Source organism: Protopterus annectens, chromosome 5.part0 (assembly GCF_019279795.1).
Source record: "Protopterus annectens isolate FY-2018-M chromosome 5.part0, PAN1.0, whole genome shotgun sequence".
NCBI lineage: Eukaryota > Metazoa > Chordata > Ceratodontiformes > Protopteridae > Protopterus > Protopterus annectens.
Genome location: NC_056735.1, coordinates 1,638,792,137 through 1,638,811,825, shown reverse-complemented (window position 1 = coordinate 1,638,811,825; position 19,689 = coordinate 1,638,792,137). Strand labels below are relative to the sequence as shown.

Sequence of the window (19,689 nt, the reverse complement as noted above, 5' to 3'; positions counted from 1 at the left end):
ATAAGGGTATGGTGTCCTCCAAGTGAGGCAGCTCACTCATTCCCTACCCAGGGAAGGGGAGAGGGCCTATACCATATGCCATCATTGCCAGAATGCTGGAGAGGGCATAAATCACTCTCCTGACTGTCTGAATAATGGTCTTTCTTGATTCCCATTTATGCTAGGGATACCTAGTACAAAGAAAATAACTGACACAGACCCATTTAGGTGAGGCTTGATGGCTGTCAGGACACAGCAACCAGAACACAGAAAAAAAATACCAGCAACAACAAAGCCTTCTGATTATCAGAGTAACTACATTATCTAAACCACGCATACTTGTTGCAAAAATGGGTTGTTAAAGGGAGAAAGAGTGTTACTCAAAACACGTCAACGTGGCACATAAATTTTATCAGCTGCTATCTGCCATCTCATATTTCTGCAAGCAAAGCCCCAAGTATTCCATGTACAAGTATAAACTCTGCCTGAAATAAATGAAACATGGAGATAATTAATCCTAAACACAATATGCAAAATGATACATAATCTAATATTTATCTTTCATTCAGCATAATCCTGTCTTCTAAGATGTTCTTAAATCCTTGTTGACATCTATAAGGTAGAGCAGATACACTTGTTTGTAAACATAAGGAGGACACTATCATTTAAGTCATGGAAACCATTCCTTAAAAATAACACAGTACGTTTTTGTTAGTTTGTAATTCTTTTGTGGACTTTCTAGAAAATGCAGAAGATTGATATGAGCCATCTTTAAGAAAAGATCTACTCCCGTTTGGGAAATCTCATCCACCATTACAAGTCCCATTTTCCATTTCATGTCATCTAATGGATCTACATCAACCAAATTTACTTTCATTTTTTGCAGTCTTTAAAGATGCAACAGCTCCATGTAAATTCAAGGATAAACTTTCTTTTGGACCAATGCAGGAAAGCCAAACAACAGTCTACAAGTCTTACAAATACACTGAATGCAACACAAATTACACAATCATCACAGCTTCATCACAAGACAATATAAGTGCAGTTCTCCAAATAATTATTTCATGAATTCAGTTCATCAAAAACACTAATCAAAATTGCATGGTAGCTATCAATGCAAAATAAGTAACGTGTAAGTGCAGACTAACTTTAGAAAGACACACTGCAGTGAGTAATACCAGCATTTGTTTTCCTTGAAAGACTTCTCAGTTCCCTTCTTATTACATCTCCAGCTAATTCCACAAGGTTCCTGCAATGGAAATAAAGGTATGCCTGGACCCATTTTCACCACAATTTCCTGAAACAAGCACACACACCTCCGGGTGTCCTGTTACTCTGTTTGCTGGGACCTTTCTGCTTTTGTTAATGAAAGGCAACATGGCCGAAAATGGATATGTTTGGCAAATGCAAATTTCTACTTGCTGGTGCAAACAAAACAAATAAGTGTTCCATTTTTCCTATGTGTGTTGGCTTAATGGGCATAAAACCATAATTACTATCAAATATATCCAAGGGTATATTCTCTTCCCTTCATTTTCAATCCCATGAAAGACTATACTGGAAGAAAAGACTGGTTGAGAAACAGATTAGAAATCTTCATGTGGGAAAAGACTTGGTATCGACAGAAGACTTAATAAAGTTATTGATACATAATAGACCAAAGCCTGGAAGTCTGCATAGCTGAGCTGATGGTCACCAAAAGAATATCTTTTTAAAACACTGTTAAACAAAAACCTTCAAGCCCTTCCAGATCTTTACCACTTTCTTCCCTCCAAACGTCCACAGGAGCACCATCTATTCCTGGAGCCTTTCCTGTAGATTGGTTATACATCACCATTTTTATCTCACCTCCTCCTATCCTGTTAGTAACTGAACCTCAGCTACCTCCAACCTTGGCATATTAACTCTTCCATAAATATTTCCATTTATACTTTTTCTTGATTTCTACATTTCTCTGCTTTACAGAGATTTTCATTAAATGTCTTAAATATTTCTAATACCTCTACAGGATCTCTGGTTATTTTCCTTGTTATAGGCTTCCTAAGCTTGGCAACAACCCTTTTTACTGTCCATGGCCAGAGCCATTGGCTTTTGTGCTCTAGAGTTATTATCAATAAACAGTTGCTTAACAGCAATCTTTCTAAACTCATGCAAATTATTGAAGTAGTCCCTTATTTTCTATTTAGCACTGTGTAGTTGAACCTTTTCTTGTTTTATGCGATTTCCCCTATTCTGCAATACTTTAACCTTTGTCAGTCCTTCTCAATTCTTGTTACTTCTTAACTGTATCTCTTTTTATTGCTATCCTATTTTTAAACTCAATCTTCATTCTATCCCACTCCCTAGCTATATTTTCTGAAGAAATTTCTATCTTCCCTAATAACGCCATTACAAATTCCACTACCCATTCCCTAATTCTTCTCTGTTTAATAGATGGGGAAGTGCCTGTGTCTCATTTTTATTTAATTATGCTGCATTTTATTTTACTTATTATTGCCACATGACCTGAAATAGTTATTGGATGCATATCAAAACTTTCAATTAAATGAATATGTTCCTGTGAAATTATCTCTGTCTAGCCTAGCCCAGTTTTTGTACCCTGGGAATAATACATACATTCTCTCCTAGCTCCTACTACTGAATTCACATCTTCAATACAAAAAAAAAAGTTATGTACTCACCATAATGTTCCATCTGTGTGGTTCATTTTCATTCTTCCTCAATAATTGGGTTCATATCCGACTGTCGGATCCAACTTGGACATTATTCTCAGCTAGTGGCCACCAGGAAGCTCTTGAGCTCCTCCTTTACCCATAATGCTCGAACCCCTAGCATCTTGTTTGCTGGCTTATAGTATCAAAAGAAATATTAGCATCCTGGTAATAGAAATCCATATCTGGAGCTCAACATAAGGAACAGTGGTTCCTTATAAAGTCTCGCTCTTCCAGAAGTCATTAGTTCAAAGGCAGGGGATGGTGGGAGGGGAGTTGAGAAAGAATGAATATGGACAACACAGGTGGAATGTTATGGTGAATACATACTTTTTTTTATCTGATGTTGTCAATTTTCATTCATTCCTCAACAACTGGGACAAAGTCCCCAGCTACCTAAAATCCTGGGAGGACTCTAAGGAAGGATATTCCTGAGCACAGTTGAGCCTAAGGCTGCTCTTCCCCTCGAGACCAGATCTAATTTGTAAACAGTACTAAAGGTATCAGGATTTGCTCAAGGTGCAGCCGCACATATATTGCCCATGGAAGCCCTGGATACAAATACTGATGACATTGCCATGAACCTGCCTGAATGGGCTCTCAAGGGTTTTGGTAAGGAAAGGACCATTTTGTTGTAGACAAAGGATATGCAATCAGTCAGCCCTCTGGCTAAGGTTACATTTGTGACTGGCTTGCCTAATTTGGAATCCACAAAGGAGGCAAACAATTGATCTGTTTCCTGCATTTTTGTTCTACGTATGTAAAAATGCAATTGCCTATGAACATCCAGTAAGTGTAACATATATTATTCTTTGTAAAATTTGGAAAGCAAACTGGCAGATTAATAGATTGGTTGATGTTTGATTCTGACACCACCTTAGGAAGGAAGGATTGGTTCATAAAGCAACTAATCCTTATGAAATACTAAGTAAGGAGGTTTAGAGGACAGTGCTTGAAGTTCTGACAGTCTTCTGGCAGAGGTGATGGCTACCAGAAATATAGTTTTCAGGACACAATTTTTAGCTCACACTTAGCTGCTGATATGAAAGGGGAATGAGTTAATTTAAGTCCTATGGTGAACTTGGATCCTTATAAGGGGGTCTCAGAAGAAGGGTACCTTTCTAAAAGGCCTTACAAAACTTAGATGAAGCCAAGGAGAACTTTTCATTCCCAATGCGAAAATTAGAAATGGCAGCTAGTTCTACCCTAATAGTTGAGGAACTGGCTCCTTTTGTTGAAAGCAGTTGCTAAAAATTCAAGGACACGACGCACTGGTGCTGAAAAAGAGTCAGTGTGTTTCTGCTGCACCCAAAAAACAAATCTCTTCCATCCTTTATCGAATAAGAAATCAGTAGTAAAAGGACAATTTGTCCGTGCTGCTAAAATAGTTAGCTTGGAACCAGATTTTATTTTTGAGTGCAGGCATCTCACGGAGATGTTCATAAGTAGGGATTATCCTGTTAGTTTATTGCATGAAGTGTATACTGAGGTTAGCCATAAAAGGAATAATGGGAATTTTTCACCAATCCTAAATCAACAGGTGAACCAGGTATATATACAAAAGGAAGATAATCGTATAGATTATAATGCAACCTTCATTACATTTAATGTTCATTTTTATGAGATAAAAACAATAATTTTAAAGACTTGGCATTTAATTGAGGTAAAATCACCTGTTATTAATAAATTTAAGGATGGTGTAAAAATGATAGCCAGGAGAGGCAAGAATTTAAAAACCTTCTTGAAATGTGTCAAACAACAAAAAAAAACACCAAGTAAAAGGCATAAAAAATGTGGAATGTGGAATTTATGCAAACACGTGTATGAGGGTAAATATGTTCAAATTAATGGTCAGAAATATAATATATATGACAAACTTAATTGTAATTCGAAAGGGCTGGTATATGTGGCAATGTGTAAGCACTGTCCAGCTTATTATATAGGGAAGACTACTAGAACCTTAAAAGAAAGAGTATATGAGCACCTATATGCCATTTGAAAGATTAATTTAACAAATGCACTTGGAAAACACATACAGGAGAGTATGGTAAACATAGATTTGAATTTTGTGGTATCCAACAAGGTCCATGAGCAACTTAGGGGGGACCCATGGATGCTGCATTTAGAAAGAGCAGAATTAATCTGGCAACTAAAACTAAATTCTTATGTAAGGTCAGGTTTGAATGACTACTGCGTAATCAATAGTATACTCAGATTAAAAGCATTACTTAGGTGAGATTATTTCTAAACTGGCTTTAATTATACCTGACCTGTGTTAAGGTAGTGATTTAATAAGTATATTTACTTATATATATACTTTTAAGCCACGGCGGTGCAGCGGTAGCGTTGTTGCCTCATAGCAAGAGGTTCTCCCATTCGATTCTCGGCTGGAGCACCTTCTGTGTGGAGTCTGCATGCCCTCCCCGCAGTCGAGTGGCGTTAGAAAGACATGCGTAGAATGGGCGTGCCTTTGTTGAAGGTTGGGTGTCGAGCTGGCACCTCGGCACCAGTAAAAAATCTACTGCCAATCTAGCAGATCGGAATTCCGTTATGGCGACCCCTAACCGGGAAAATCCGAAAGAAGAACTTGTATATATATTTTTATATACATTTTCTATAACAAAAAATATTTTAATTAATAATTAACTAGGACGTATTTATTAATAAAGGAATTTAGTTAATGTATTTTATGTATGTGTGTTTTACATATATGTTTTTAAAAATTTTAAATTTTATGACAATTTCCTTTCTAGTGTAGGGCAGGCTTATTTATTTATTATTTTATTTTTATTTATTATTTGTTGACCGGGAAAGTCCGACTAGGTTCCACAGAGCCTGTTTTCAGCGGAGGCCCTGGGAGAAATGCTCCAGACTTATCAAATGTTATTTAAGAAGTTCAGTTGTGATTTAACACTGCTTTAATCTGATGAAGTTTGTTATTTTACAAACGAAAAGCAACTCACTGTATTTCATTAAATAAGAGCTTGGCTTGCACTCTGGCCATTTTTTTTGTGATTTTTACAGTTTGTTTATTTATTTGCACTCAAAGAAGGCCTTGCTTGAAGCCAAAGATACTATGATCCTCGGATCCAACTTAGAAGGTCCCAGAAAGCTCAGATCCAAGGGCTCCGAAACCACGAGTTGGATAGGAGAAGAATGTACAGTGGAGTAGAGCTTTAGAGGGCTTCCTGACCTGAAGGGGTAGGAGCCGGAAGAATTTCCATTTGAATCTGCGCCAAAGGAAACGTCCTCATCAATTCTATCTACATCAACTTTGGTCAGACATCCGGAGGAATGAGATGATCAGGCCACAGAGGGAGATCTGGAATGCTGTTGAGACTCTAAATATGGGATGGGACCCGAGAGTGTACCAATTCAATAGAGGGTGAATATTTGGTTTGATGTAAAGGCTTCAGATCCGATGATACAGGACGCAAGGAAGCCACTTTTGTGTCTGACGCCGACTTTGGTGAAGCAGTAGTCTTCAGATCTAACTTTTTTTGGTTTCTTTCTTGCAGGCTCAACCATTGGATCTGAGGAAGGGGTAGAAGAGCCTGATGGATCCAAAGGCTTTCTAGCTAGTTTCTTAATCATAGGTATGGAGGGTTGAGCCCCAGATAAAGTCTCTGAAAAAGTTGAAGGAAGCAAGGCTTTTAAAATTAGCTTGTTCTTATAGTCCACAACAGCCCGAGGATTAAAAGATTTACATATGTCACAATCCTTTTGAAGATGCTCAGGGCCTAGACAATAAATGCACAAGGCATGTGTGTGAGAAAGCAGTAATTTATGAATGCATTTCTGGCACTTTTTAAAACCAGATGTTTTTTCAGACATTTCAACAAACAAAAAGTTTTAACAGAGGAGAAAAAGACAAAACTTGTTTTTATTAATATATATATATATATATATATATATATATATATATATATATGTATTTAGACAGAAAAGGGGAAAAAAAAGATACCAACATTATCGAAGAATACACTAGCCATGTAAAGGGGTTAGCAGGAAAACTTTACCAACAATTGCAAGAGGAATTATATACTTACATGTAGGAAGGGAGGAAATATATACGCTACAAAAAACAGTTATTAGATAAAAAAGTAATAAGATCATAATAAAACGACTTATCTCTGACTTTTAAGCAAGGAGCTCGAGAGTTCAAAGTGACCATGTCTGAATGCGAAAGCAGGAAACAAGATCTGGGGTATGTTAGTGTTTTTCAACTGGCGGTCTGGCAGAAATTTCTTGTCAGTCCATGAAAGAGGCCAGGAGACTTACTTTTTTAATTAAAAAAAATTTTTTTTTAATTTTTTTTTTAAAGAGCACCCTTTGCATCCAGTCACACAGACACAACAGGTGGGTGCGACCTGTTTTTATCTTCTGTGTCTGTGCAACCTGCTGTTTACATCTTCATCTTCTGTGCACATGGAATTTGAATGCCAGAAAACTGAGAGGTGTGTGTGTGTGTGTGTGTGTGTGTGTGTGTGTGTGTGTGTGTGTGTGTGTGTGTGTGTGTAAGATGGAGGTAGGTAGCATACCTCTCAAATGTCCAAATTTTTGCAGAATGTCTAGATTTTTGCCCCATATTTTTGGTCTGTTCCTCATAAAAACGGCTGAAATTACTAAATAATGACAGATATTTGAGTTTCAGACTTCATATCCTTTGGAAAAATTGATATTAACACAAATCCTGTTATTCTAGCAATTTTCTAAGCTCATGAGAGCAATATTTATAAACTGTCCCTATTTATTTTAGGCTTTGTCCAGATTTCTTGCACTAAGAAGTTGGGGTGTGTGTGTGTGTGTGTGTGTGTGTGTGTGTGTGTGTGTGTGTGTGTGTGTGTGTGTGTGTGTGAGTGAAATGCCCTTGTTAGGGATAGTTGGTTAGTGATTTACTTAGGCTGAAACCCTACACCTTAGTTACCTGAAACAATAGCCTGAATTCTAGTCTACATCGACTACCAAGCTGAGTTTTTTCAGGGAACCGAGTTTCAGGCCATTTTTCAAGGAATTGAGCTTCAAGTGCATTTTCAAGGAACTGTGACTTCAAGGGAAAAGAAGTTTACTGCTGTCCAGCTAAGTCTGTTTACAATGTGCAACTGTTTTGTTTAGTAAACAGTATCACTATTGTGGTATAGAATTAAAAGCAGTGTTAGTAGCATAACAGGTAGCATGTTTGCTTCTGACGCAGAAGACTATGTGTTCTACTCCCACAATATGAAGATGGACTGCTGATTCAAGGGGGAGGGGTGCTGCTATCCTGAGCATGTCCTCCTTTGGATGAAATGCCTAGTGCTATGAACCTATTTTCCATTTGCCATCCATTCCCTATTGCAATATCACCAGCTTATCATTTTTTTAATACATCACAGGCAGTTTATTCTTGAAGGCACTAAATTTGTAGATGAAACACTGAAATATAAAGCTATTTGCTAGCAGGAACCTCTTCATTAGTTACAGAACGCTTTAATGTGGAATTATTCAGACGTTTACTTCTGCAGAGATTATGCATATTGACTGATATCGGTGGAGTGTAATGATTGGGGCCTGAGTGGCCTTTTATGGTTAAAATATTCTGAATTGGGCACTTCTGTCTTTATTGGTTCATATGTTATGTTCATTACTTACTGATCCTATTTGGGATCTCAAGCATGACCAGGACCCGTTTTCTGTTAGGTCCCTATGGTCCTTTCTTATATGTGTGAATTGCACAATAGTGGTTTGGCATATTCTTCTTTTAAAACTTATCTGTCAACCATTTCTGCCTGTCTGCCTTTGAATCCACTTTTGGCTTCTAGTTTCAAAGTCAAACAATTCTTAAAAAGCATCCTTCATATCAGGCCTCGAAGAAAGCCTATCCCTCCTTATTGAAACCTTAATTTTGTTCTTGTAAAATTGACTCAGTCCCCATTTGAGCCTGCCTTTTCTTATTCCCTGCAACATTGTACTTGAAAAGCAGTATTGTTGGTGGCTCTATCTTCTGGCAAGAGTTTTTCTAAACTCCAAGACCTTATGGTAGTTCCTCCTTTTTTTTTTTTTTTTCCATTCCTGGATTGGCATGCTATTGTTTGTCTGGAGTTGTTCTGCTTCTCCTGTGGCACATCAGTTCTGAGGATTAGGCATCTGTACATCACATATGTACTTTATGCCTTGTGTGTAGGACATACATCTGATGTAAAACATCAGGAAGGTATGCTAGTCAGAAGTTAGCTATTTTTGGTAGGATACTTCACGTATAAGCAATATTGTAGCCGTGAAAAGTAGGACATCTACTGTTATGGTAAGATCACACATAACTGTACTTTTTGAGAGTGTAATGAATTGCTTAATTAAAAAAAATCCCTATAGAGTACTGTGTAAGAAATATTGGGTGAGCAAATGGCTCTAAGTAAGTAAATTATTCTTTTGAGCTGGGACATAGGATCCAAATTGCCTAGACATAGTAAAGTCTTAAGTTAAATTCTTTTGGCTGCCAAAAAGCATTTACTAGAAAATGGAAATAAAAGTCTAAACCAACTATATTTAAAGTATTGAATGCACCCCCAAAGACTGCCTCTCCAGACCGTTACTATTGCCTGAGGGAGAGAAAGTATATGATCTAGAGATAGACAGTTAAGATGGAAGTAGCTGGCTTGGGTACCCATCCCAATCAAGTAGTGTCCAGGTGAAAGATGGCATGCAGTGAGGGGAAATGGCACTGTAACAGTAAATGCACTGAACATCTACGATTATAGCAAGTCCTCAACACAACTGTACTACAGTCATTTCAATATGTGCAGTTACAGTACTAAATCTGTGAAGACTCCCACACCTTAAAGACCAGAAAGTAACTGAACCTTGAAGGGGAAACAGGGTAACATGTCCTGAGAATGTACATGGCAAAACCTGCCTTGCTGCTGGAAGCACTGCCTACACTGTAATGTTTGAAGAAGGTGTGCATAGTAGATCTATTAGAAGCCTCCAAGACAGATTGGGCTGGCTGGGTGCTAAGTCCTCTCAAGATGGCAGGGATAGCTGCAGTGGCTCTAATGGAACTGGTACCCACATGAACTGGAATTTTCTTACCATGAAAGGAGTAATTAAAGAAGATGCAGTGTCATATCCAGTTAGATAGCGTTCGCTTATTAAGTGGTCTCCCCTCCCTGCCTTTGGCAAAGGAAATGACTAATGGATGAGACTTTCTAATAAGCTTTATTATAAACAAAATAACATCTTAGTTTTCTGTGGACATTTAGTAAATGCAGGATTTTGTACCATTATTCTGTGGCAACAGAAAAATTTGACGCAAACAGAAAGGATGTCACGCTGGCTGAAGCCCAGAAAATGCATCTTACACATCAGGGCTTGCAGTTCAGAAATCCTTCTACGAGAAGCTACTACCACCTGCAATGTAGTCTTCCAGGATAGAAGCTTAAAGGCAGTGGAAGCAACATGCTTGAAAGGGGCAAGGTGAATTGTTCCAAAACACAGTTTAGGTCTTGTGCCTCAAATGCAACACCCCTTAAAGGAATGTCTTAACTGCCAACTGTGAGTGAAGAAGTGGACCTAATGACAGTCACACAAAAATGGGTACTATTAGTGATGTATAGGATAGACTGGTCTTGTAAAGATCTGATAGAATTAGGGATACTGGGGCAGAATTTGCTTCTTGGTGTCTGTTGTGGCACCACAAGGAGAACTTTTTCCACTTACCTAAGAATGACTTCCTTGTACTGACTGTTCTTGGCATTCTTCAAGATGTACAACACTTTCTCAGAAAACATGTACATAAAGCAGACAAGTGCTAAACCATCCACACTGTCACATCTAAAATTTTACAATCTGGTGTGGATTATGGGCCCCTTGTTCTGGATTATGAAATCTATACACTGAAGGAACCAAACAACTTCTTCCATTGTCAATTTCAGCAGGAGGGAGAAAAAGAAGTTATGTACTCACTGTAACGTTCCATCTATGTTGTCAATTTTCATTCTTCCTCAACCTGTGGGATTGGATCTGATCCCTCAGATCTGACTCTGCTGTTATTATAGCTTGTGGTAACCAAAAAAATTTGAGCCTACCCCTTACACACTACACATAAGTCCTAAGGACCTCAGATCTTGTTGGCTAATAGAAACAGAAGAATAGGCCATAAGGCCTTAGAAATCAGAGAAACTACATCTGGAACCATAGTGGAGATATGACCTCTTAAAATTCATTTGCTCTTCCCAGAGAAAATTGCCAGGGGATTGGTGGGTGGGGAGTTGAAGAAGACTTAAAATCAACAACACAGATGGAATGTTATTGTACATACATAACCTTATCTGATGATGTCAGTTTTCATTCTCTCCTCAACCTGTGTGACAGAATCCCGTGCTACCTTAGATCCCAGGAAGACTCATGGAAGTATATTCTTAAGCACCACTGAACCGAATGATGTTCTTCCCCTACAGACCAGGGAAGTCGCCCAAGTTGCTGCTGCACAAATATCATATATGGATGCCCTGGATTGAAATACAGATGAGGTAGCAATAGCTCTAGTTGAATGAGCTAAATAGTTTTTGATAGAGTAATGCCTAACTTGACATATATGAAGGAAATATAATCTGTGAGCCATATGGCGTTACCTTAGTCACATGCTTTCCTAATTTCAAATGCGAGGAGAAGACAAACAGTTGGTCAGATTTTCTAATATTCTTTGTCCTGTCAAGGTAAAAATGCAGTTGTCTAACGACATCTAATAAATGTAAACAACATTCACCTTTGTTAAAAAATTTAGGGAAGAATACAGGTAAATTAATAAATTGGTTAGTATTAGACTCGGAAACCACATGAGGTTAAGAAAGATGGATTTGCCCTCAAGGTGGTGATGTGAAAAATTACGTATGGTGGTTGGCATGATAAGGCTTGAATTTCTGAGATTCTTCTTGCTGAAGTAACAGTGACTAGGAAAATAGCTTTCCAAGACAAAAATTTTAGATCACAGTTGGCTGCCGGTTCAAAAGGCAGTTGAACAATAGCTTGCAACACCAGATTCAAGTCCCATAGCGGAGTAGGGTCTTTAAAGGGAGGTTTTAAGAGAAGATCTCTTCTCAAAAAGGCTTTACAAAGTTTGTGAGAAACAAGTGAAGAGTCTTGATATCCAATATGATAACTGGATATGGCTGCCAGTGTACCTTAATAGTAGAAGCAGATGCACCTTCTTTGAAAAGTAAGTCTAAGAAGTATGCTATGGCTAGGTGCTGAATATCTTATTCTGATGTGCCCAATAAAGAAAGCTCTTCCATTTACTAGTGTGACTACCCCATTTAAACCCGGAGCCGTAACTAAGGAGCCTCACTCTTCACCACCATCTCCGGTAAGGGAGCATCACTGAAAGCAGGGACAGAACACATAATTTCCCCTAAGAATACACCGGGACCAGACTCCAAACCTGGGACTGGACTATATGCTTCACTCCAGGTCCTCAAATGAGTCTTCAGACTAACTACTGCAGAACACTGTGTCCCAGTTCTAGGTATTTGACACACACACTCTTAAATATTTGACCTTCGCACATACAAACAGTCTTGGGAAAGACTGGCACATATTTACCTGCTTTCTCAAATTACAAGGTAATAGCTGCCACCAGTCAAATACCATAATGCCCTTTAAAAAAGGTGTTAAATTATACTGAGTAAAATAAATATTGATAGAAATGGTGGCATGTAATCCAAGCAGTAAAGCTTCTCGGATTAGCCCTGGTGTTATCACAACAAGCATAAACACTTTCATGTTATTAAAATTACTTTCTTATAACTAGCCACAATAAATGGTAGTAAAACATTTAATAATAAATAAAAAGCTTTAAAACATATATACACTGAATAACTGATACTAATAAACCACAGAGTTTCACACAAAGGAATTATGAAAATAACAGTGTAGGATATATTTAACACTGACTGCATAAAAACTCTATCTAACTATAGTTCCCTAACTATCTAAAGATTAACTGTCCCTGTCTAACCTAATTAACTCAGCAAGGCAAGACACTACTCTTACTTCTGCCAGGCAAGATAAGAATTTATGCCCACTCTTCAGGCTGTTGTCTGGTCCTCAGTGACTGGAATAGCAACTCCTACTATCACTGCTGAACACCTCTGGAAAACAAACTGAGTGATAAGTACTGATCTGGAAAACAACAACGGATTACTGAACAACAACGGAACAAGTACAACTACTGAACTTTAATGGACTCAGAACCTACTTCTATAGAAGAATTTTTTAAAAGTCCCAGAAAGCCATTATGAGAATTCTACTCTCTCATGTCAGACTTTAAAAAGTAAACAAAACAGCTGCTGTGGAGATTCTATTCCTTTCAGCTCTGGCACACAATGGCATCACATCTAGGACAGCTGACTGGCATAACCTAGATTCAGAATTATTTTTTAAAAAAACGTGCATTTGGTCAGCCAGAAGAACACTGTTTGATTCAAACATCTTTCATAAATCAAAGTAATAATCAAAAAACAAACTTATTTACAAAATTATAGCTAGTAAAACTGGCATATACAACACAGGGTAATTTACCACTGTTTACAAGTATTTGCAAAACTTCAGCCAGTCATGCTAGCACAGATAACAATATCTAATAACCTCACATTTCTCCCTCCTTTGAAGACACTAGAAAATCGTCGCTTGAGAAAAATGGGGCTGATTGAAAATGTATCAACCCACACCCTGCCTTGAGAATCCCTCTGCACTGGCATTGCTGTAATCTGGACTGGCTAATAGAGGGGGTCCTCCTAATGCTTCTTTAATTTTTTTTAAATGCCTGCTCGCAATCTGTGGTCCACACTACCTTATCTGGCTTGTTTTTCCTTGTAAAGTCAGTAAGGGATGCAGCTACTGTACTATAAAGTAGAGTCCCTGTTATCCGGTCTCGCTGGGACTGGATCTTAGGTTGGATAAACAAATGGCTGGTTAATCAGAAAAGCATACAAAATTGCATTTATAGGTTGTAAATCAGATTTAAAAATTATGCATATATGTTGTATGTAAATATTTACTCATTGGAAGTGAACAAGACAGGGAAAGTCTTGGAGGTCAAAGTTTCAGTTTTAAGACATGGCTTGTAATTATATTGGCAATGTGTTTGATAGTATGTGGAGGTCATGAGTATGTGGATCTACGCTAAGTAAGGTTTAAAACTTTGCTGACAGAGACATGTGAGTGAAGAAACAAGGGCCAGTTTGCTTGGGCAAGTCCCAGTGTCTACTGTATGTTAATGACCATAAGTTTGCAAACTCAAAAATTCATAGCAGTGTTCTGAGGGTTAGAGCATTTACAGGAGGTTGATAATATAATATTAACAGGGCTGTGGGACAGTGGAATTGGTTACATCATCTACCGATCGCTGGGTTAGTTGTTGCATTAGCTGATACAGACACTAAATACAGGTAAGTCACTCTTATCAAGTCTCGCTTTAACCTGGCAGTTCGGAACATCTCAGCTTATTGTTTTAATCTTAAAATGTTAAAATATTGAAACAAAAATGAACTTGCAAAAAACAAACTTGCAGTTTTTTGCAAGTTCATTTTTGTTTCAATATTTTAACATTTTAAGATTAAAACGATAAGTCGAGAAGTTCCAATGTGCTCAGAGGAGGCAGAAGTGTTGTTCTTCTCTTTTGTCTGTTGCTACAGCTACGGCAGAAATTTGAAGACCAGTTAAAAAGGAGGCTGGTTAAAAGCAGGCCGGATAAGAGGGAGTCTACTGTACAATATGAACTTTACATCAAGCCTCCTTGACAGTCAACCAACATAAATTTTATGAAAAGAAGAAACTCTTTAAACTGTAGACTTGGACATACCCCTGAAAATGAGGACAGTATAAAAATATTACCAAAAAGAAATCAAAATCACTATAAGGACCAGTAAAACAACTTGAACATTGATTAACTTCTGAAGCAAAGAATAACTACAAATCCTTCCTTTGCTATGTTATAATACTAAGGAATGACATTCAACACTGTTCTTACCTTCTCCTTAATGGGACTCACTCTGACTGAAATGACATCATAAACAAACTAGCAAACAAGTTCTCTGCAAAAATCACCCATGAAACACCTATTCTAACACCATTCATCCCAGATTCCTCATCTCCAGCATTATTAAAAAACACGTTCTTAAGGTGCTCACTAAAACAAAAAACACTTCCTTTCATGGGTCCTGATAACATACCTGGGGGCTTACTAAGTGGTGTCCAGCAAGCTATCTCTGCACCTCTGCTTAAATTGCTTAATCTAAGCCTAACTATAAGCTACATACCCGAATAATGGCGCACTGCTGTGCTAATGCGCCTCCACAAAAGTGGTCTTACCACTGACCGTGGGAATTACAGTCCAATCAGCCTTATCAGTATGACCTATAAAGTTATGGAGCAAATCAATCTCATTAAATATAATATTAAAAATCTCATTAAGCTTGACCCCCTCTCCCAACATTTTGGCTTCATCAAAGGGTGACCATGCCTGTTAAGCCTTGTTAAATTCGTCAAAAACGTTACACAGGCTGTCAACAAAAGTCATGCTATCATACAGCTCACAGAATTTTAGGGAAAATATTATCCTTAACTATAGATCTTTATGTAGTAAGATGACTTGCCAACTAGCTGAAAGGAAAAGAGAGGGAAAGACATAAAGGAGACCCAGGGGCCAATCGTGGAAAACAGCATCCCTGGGGAACACCCCCTGAGGGGGAATTAGGGCAAAGCAGCTTCTGCACTTGATGTTCAGGGGTGAAGCAAACAGGTTACAGATAGGCTGGTCCCATCGAGGAAAGATGATATTCGCTACTCTGAGATTCAGAGACCACTCGTGATGCATGAGGATGCATCTGCTCAGTTTGTCTGCTATCACGTTTGACCTCCCCTGGATGTGCATTGCTATCAGAAAGCGACTGGAAGTCACAGCTCATTGCCACACTCGGAGGGCTTCTTGACACAGTGGATAGGACTTGGTTTCCCCCTGTTTGTTGATGTACCAGACTACAGACGTGTTGTCCGACTGAATATCTATCATCCCTAGAGGTAAGGCAACGTGAGACACTTGCAATGCCAGAAGCACCGCTATTACTTCTAGAACACTGACATGCAGGTTGGCCTTGGAGGGGTCCAAGTGCCTTGGACTGCCTTCCCAAGATAATGCTCCACCCAACTCCAGAGCATCCATGGTCACTATTGTCTTGGGCTGTGGGAGAACAAAGAGATGGCGTAGAAGAATCTCCTCTGAGTGCATCCACCAAGCTAGGTCATTCTGGCATCGACTGGATATGAAAACTATATGATCCATGGGATGGGTCAGAATAGACCACTGGCTTGCAAATAACCAGTGGAGAAGTCTCGTGTGAAATCTTGCCAGTGGAACTAATGTGACTGCTGCTGCCATGAAGCCCAATGCCTGCAGAATCTGCTGAGCAGGAATTTTGTTTGAGTGAAGAAGAGGATGAATCTGCGACTGTATTTTCTGTAACCTGTGTAGGTGAAGCGATGTTATACAAAATACAGTGCTGAGGTGAGCGAAGATGAATTCCATGCCCTGAGAAGGGGTTAGCTGAGATTTCACAGGACAGACCATGATGCCCAACTAATGGGACAGCTTCAGACTGGAGCATTGAGGAGCCAGTCATCCAGTAAGGATACGCTCAGAATCCGTGCAGCCTCAGATGTGATGCGACTGCTGCCATACATTTGGTGAAGACCCTGGGGGTTGTGGTAAGGCCAAAGGGCAGCACTCTGAATTGGAAATGACTGGCTCCTATTTGGAAGTGGAGAAACTCTCTCAAGCGTTTGTCCACTTTTATGTGGAAATACACATCTTGAAAGTTGATAGAGCACATCCAATCTTCTTTCTCTAAGGGGAGAACTGACTTAACCGTGACCATCCAGAATTTTGCCTGTTAGACAAAATTTGCTTAGAATGCTGAGATCCAAAATTGGTCTCCAGTCCCCTGTTTTCTTTGGCACTAAAAAGAATTTTGAGTAAAAACCGGATACAGTTGGTCTGGTGGGACTTCCTGGATGACTCTTTTTTTCTAGCAGCTTTTGTACTTCTATTGCTGCTTAAACTCGGGTGGGATGTCGGGGAGTCTTGCTGGGGTTCTTGGGTGAAAGGTGAAGGGGATTAAATAACCTCTGGAAAGGATTCTTAGCACCCAGGCATAATGTGTCGCCAGGCATCTGGGCGCAAGGAAAATCTTCCCCCGACTGCTTCCACAGGTAAGCAATCAGGCCCCCCTTCAGGAGCGCTGATAGGGTTGACCAGAGAACAAGTCCCTGGAACCCTGATTCTGCAGACCACCTCCTGCCTCTGGGATGGCGTCTTCCATTGCAACTCCCCCCTCTGCCCTGAGGGGAGTCCAAATCATGTGTGTCCTGGAAAGGCTTCTGGGATTTCTTGAACCACATCTTGCCACTCCTTTGACTCCTGGAATAGGATCGTTGAGGAGTGGGAAAATGTACACCCACAGCAGAGACAATCTTCCCATCGTTTTTACACCTGGATAGAGTTTCCTTTACTTTGGGACCAAACAAACAGGATCCATCAAAGGGAGCATTGATGAAGGACGACTTGAATTGTTCTGCAAACTCACACAGGTGCATCCAAGTGTATCTTCAAATAGCAACATCTGAAACTGCTGATTTGGTCACCCCTTCGGCTGCATGTGTAATGAGCCTTATGGATGAGTTTGAAATAGACTTCAGGGTAGCTAGCTGGGAGGCCACTTTTTCTTGGACCCCTTCAGCGACTGCTCCCACCAGGGTATCTGACAGCTCTTTGATCAGATCACTTTGAAGTCTTGTGAAATGTACCAAAAAATTCAAGGACCTGATGGAGAAGGTCAATGGTGCATAGACCACCTTCCCAAATCTGTCCATCACCCTGGACTCTTGGTCTGGGGGATGGACAGTAGAACTTTCCTCGGCTAGTTCTTTTTTGGTGGTGGCCGCTACCAGCATGGCATCAACTACTAAGCCCTTAGCCCAATGTGGTTGGTGTTCAGGAGCAGAAAAATTTTGTCAGGTCTCCAGGGGCTGCTTTTATGAAGTCCGGAGCCTTCCAAGCCCATTGAGTGATCAGTTTAATTAAGTCGTTAGTGGGCGGGGTAACCCAGGAGGTAGATGGGCATGCATTAATTCCAATCACCCCTCTGTTTTAGGATCTGAAGAATATCGCCAAAGGAGACCTCTTCTGGGGGTGACCGTGGGGAACCCTCCCCCTCATTTAAATCTGTGTCTTCTGTGATGGATTCTTCAGGAGAATCAAGGTGTTTCCTCTTGCACAATCTATTCCAGAGGAGGCACTTCAGCAGGAACATCTGAGGAGGATGCAGAAGAGGGGGTGTCTTTAGCAGGCAAGTCTTGCGACCTTGGTGTTTGCTGTCCAGGGGTCAAGGTTGGCAATGGAACTGAAGAATCTGGGGTCACAGGGGAAGACTCCAGTATCTCAGGAGCCACCCGAGATTAAGCAGTGACCAAAGCTCTTTCCATTGCCTGAAACGCAGGACTCCCCTGAGGAGGGATGGGAGCCCATAACTGAGACAGACATGCTCGGAACTGGGGTCACACCCTGCCCAGACAGCCCCACCTGACAGACCAGAACCAAAGACAGGTCCCTTGCCAGTGCAGCCAGAAGAGATATGGAGGGCTCCATATAAAACCTCTGGGCTGGCTCAACGCCCCCCTGGGTCTGACGGCAAAAGCACAGTCTTGGGGACCCAACAGTGCCAAAGGCACAGAGGGAGCCAGAGCCAGACTCAGCATCGAAGACAGAAGTGTTGTCTGTGCTGAAGCTATCAGAACCTGAGTGGTTGGAGTCGAAAGCTATAAAACCTGTGCACAGTTTAGAGGAGAAGAATAAGCAGGGATGGACGGAGAAAAACCCTCTGCACCAGAAGGGAGAGGGGCCTAAGTAGATTAGGGGAGACCCCAGGCTGCCAAGATCTGATCCACCAACCTAACAATATCAACCCCAGACAGACTTCTGGTAGTGGGCATGGACAACCCAGAAGGTGAATAGGGTCTCTCAAGGAATGGGCTAGGGATCTATCCATGAAACGGGTCTAAGGAGGGAGAACAGATAAACCTGGGTTCTGTAGATGCAAGCCAACTTTGGCACTGTCTGCTGTACCGTGGGAGAAAATGGCACATATATGGTAGAAGTAACAGCAGGCACCAGTGTCGGAGCCATAGTTAGTCAGAACAGTAGCATTCAAATTTGAACAATTGTCATAGCCGGTGTAGAAGGCACCAGTATGCTTTTTGGAGCCGGAGATCCAGACTGTTCCAAAAGCTTTGGAGTCTTAACTTTCGGTTCCATAGAGGAACCTTCAGAAGCATGTTTATGTTTTTTGACAATCTGTGCTGATGAAGACATTGGCACTGAATGGGAAGATTTTGATCCAGAGCCCAGAGGTGACTTGTCAACCTTGGACAAGGCTTCTTCAAAAGGGGCTTTAAGGAAATCTTTAAGAATAAATTTGCTCTTCCTCTCTGCCAGGTTCTATTACTGAAACCCTGGTAGATGGAGAAGTCCATACTCAAATGGGCAACACCCAAACAGTAAACACATGATTCATGATTATCACAGTTTGGCATTTTCCTGCCGCAGTCTGTACATTGTTTAAACTCCATATTAAGAGCTTTTAGGCTTCTTTGCCATATTCTTGAATAAAACAAGCAGGAAGGCAGAAAGGAAAGAAGATGGTTTAGAAATTAGAAACTCACTCACACTAAAACAGGGGAAAATTTACTAACAATGGTAGAAAGGTTACCAACGGTAAAGAGAGAGGGAAGGGAAAAACTACCAATGACGGTAGAGGGGAAAGAATATACCAGCGGTAAGGGGAAAAACAGCACACACGCTAAGGGTAGACTAAAGTTTTGAAAGGAAGGAAAAAGGTCTTAGATAAATAAAGAAGAAAAATGTAATAATATACTTAGCTACAAGAGAGCTGGCTGACACATCCTTTCGTAA

The 19,689-nt window shown here is 40.0% G+C and overlaps 1 protein-coding gene across 1 annotated transcript in view; it reads right to left on the bottom strand.

Annotated features, from left to right (window-relative positions):
* The window catches only part of SYNJ1 (synaptojanin 1), a 2,168,218-nt gene that overhangs the window by 1,056,046 nt on the left and 1,092,483 nt on the right, over nucleotides 1-19,689 (bottom strand). The gene's annotated exons all lie outside the window — the stretch shown is intronic.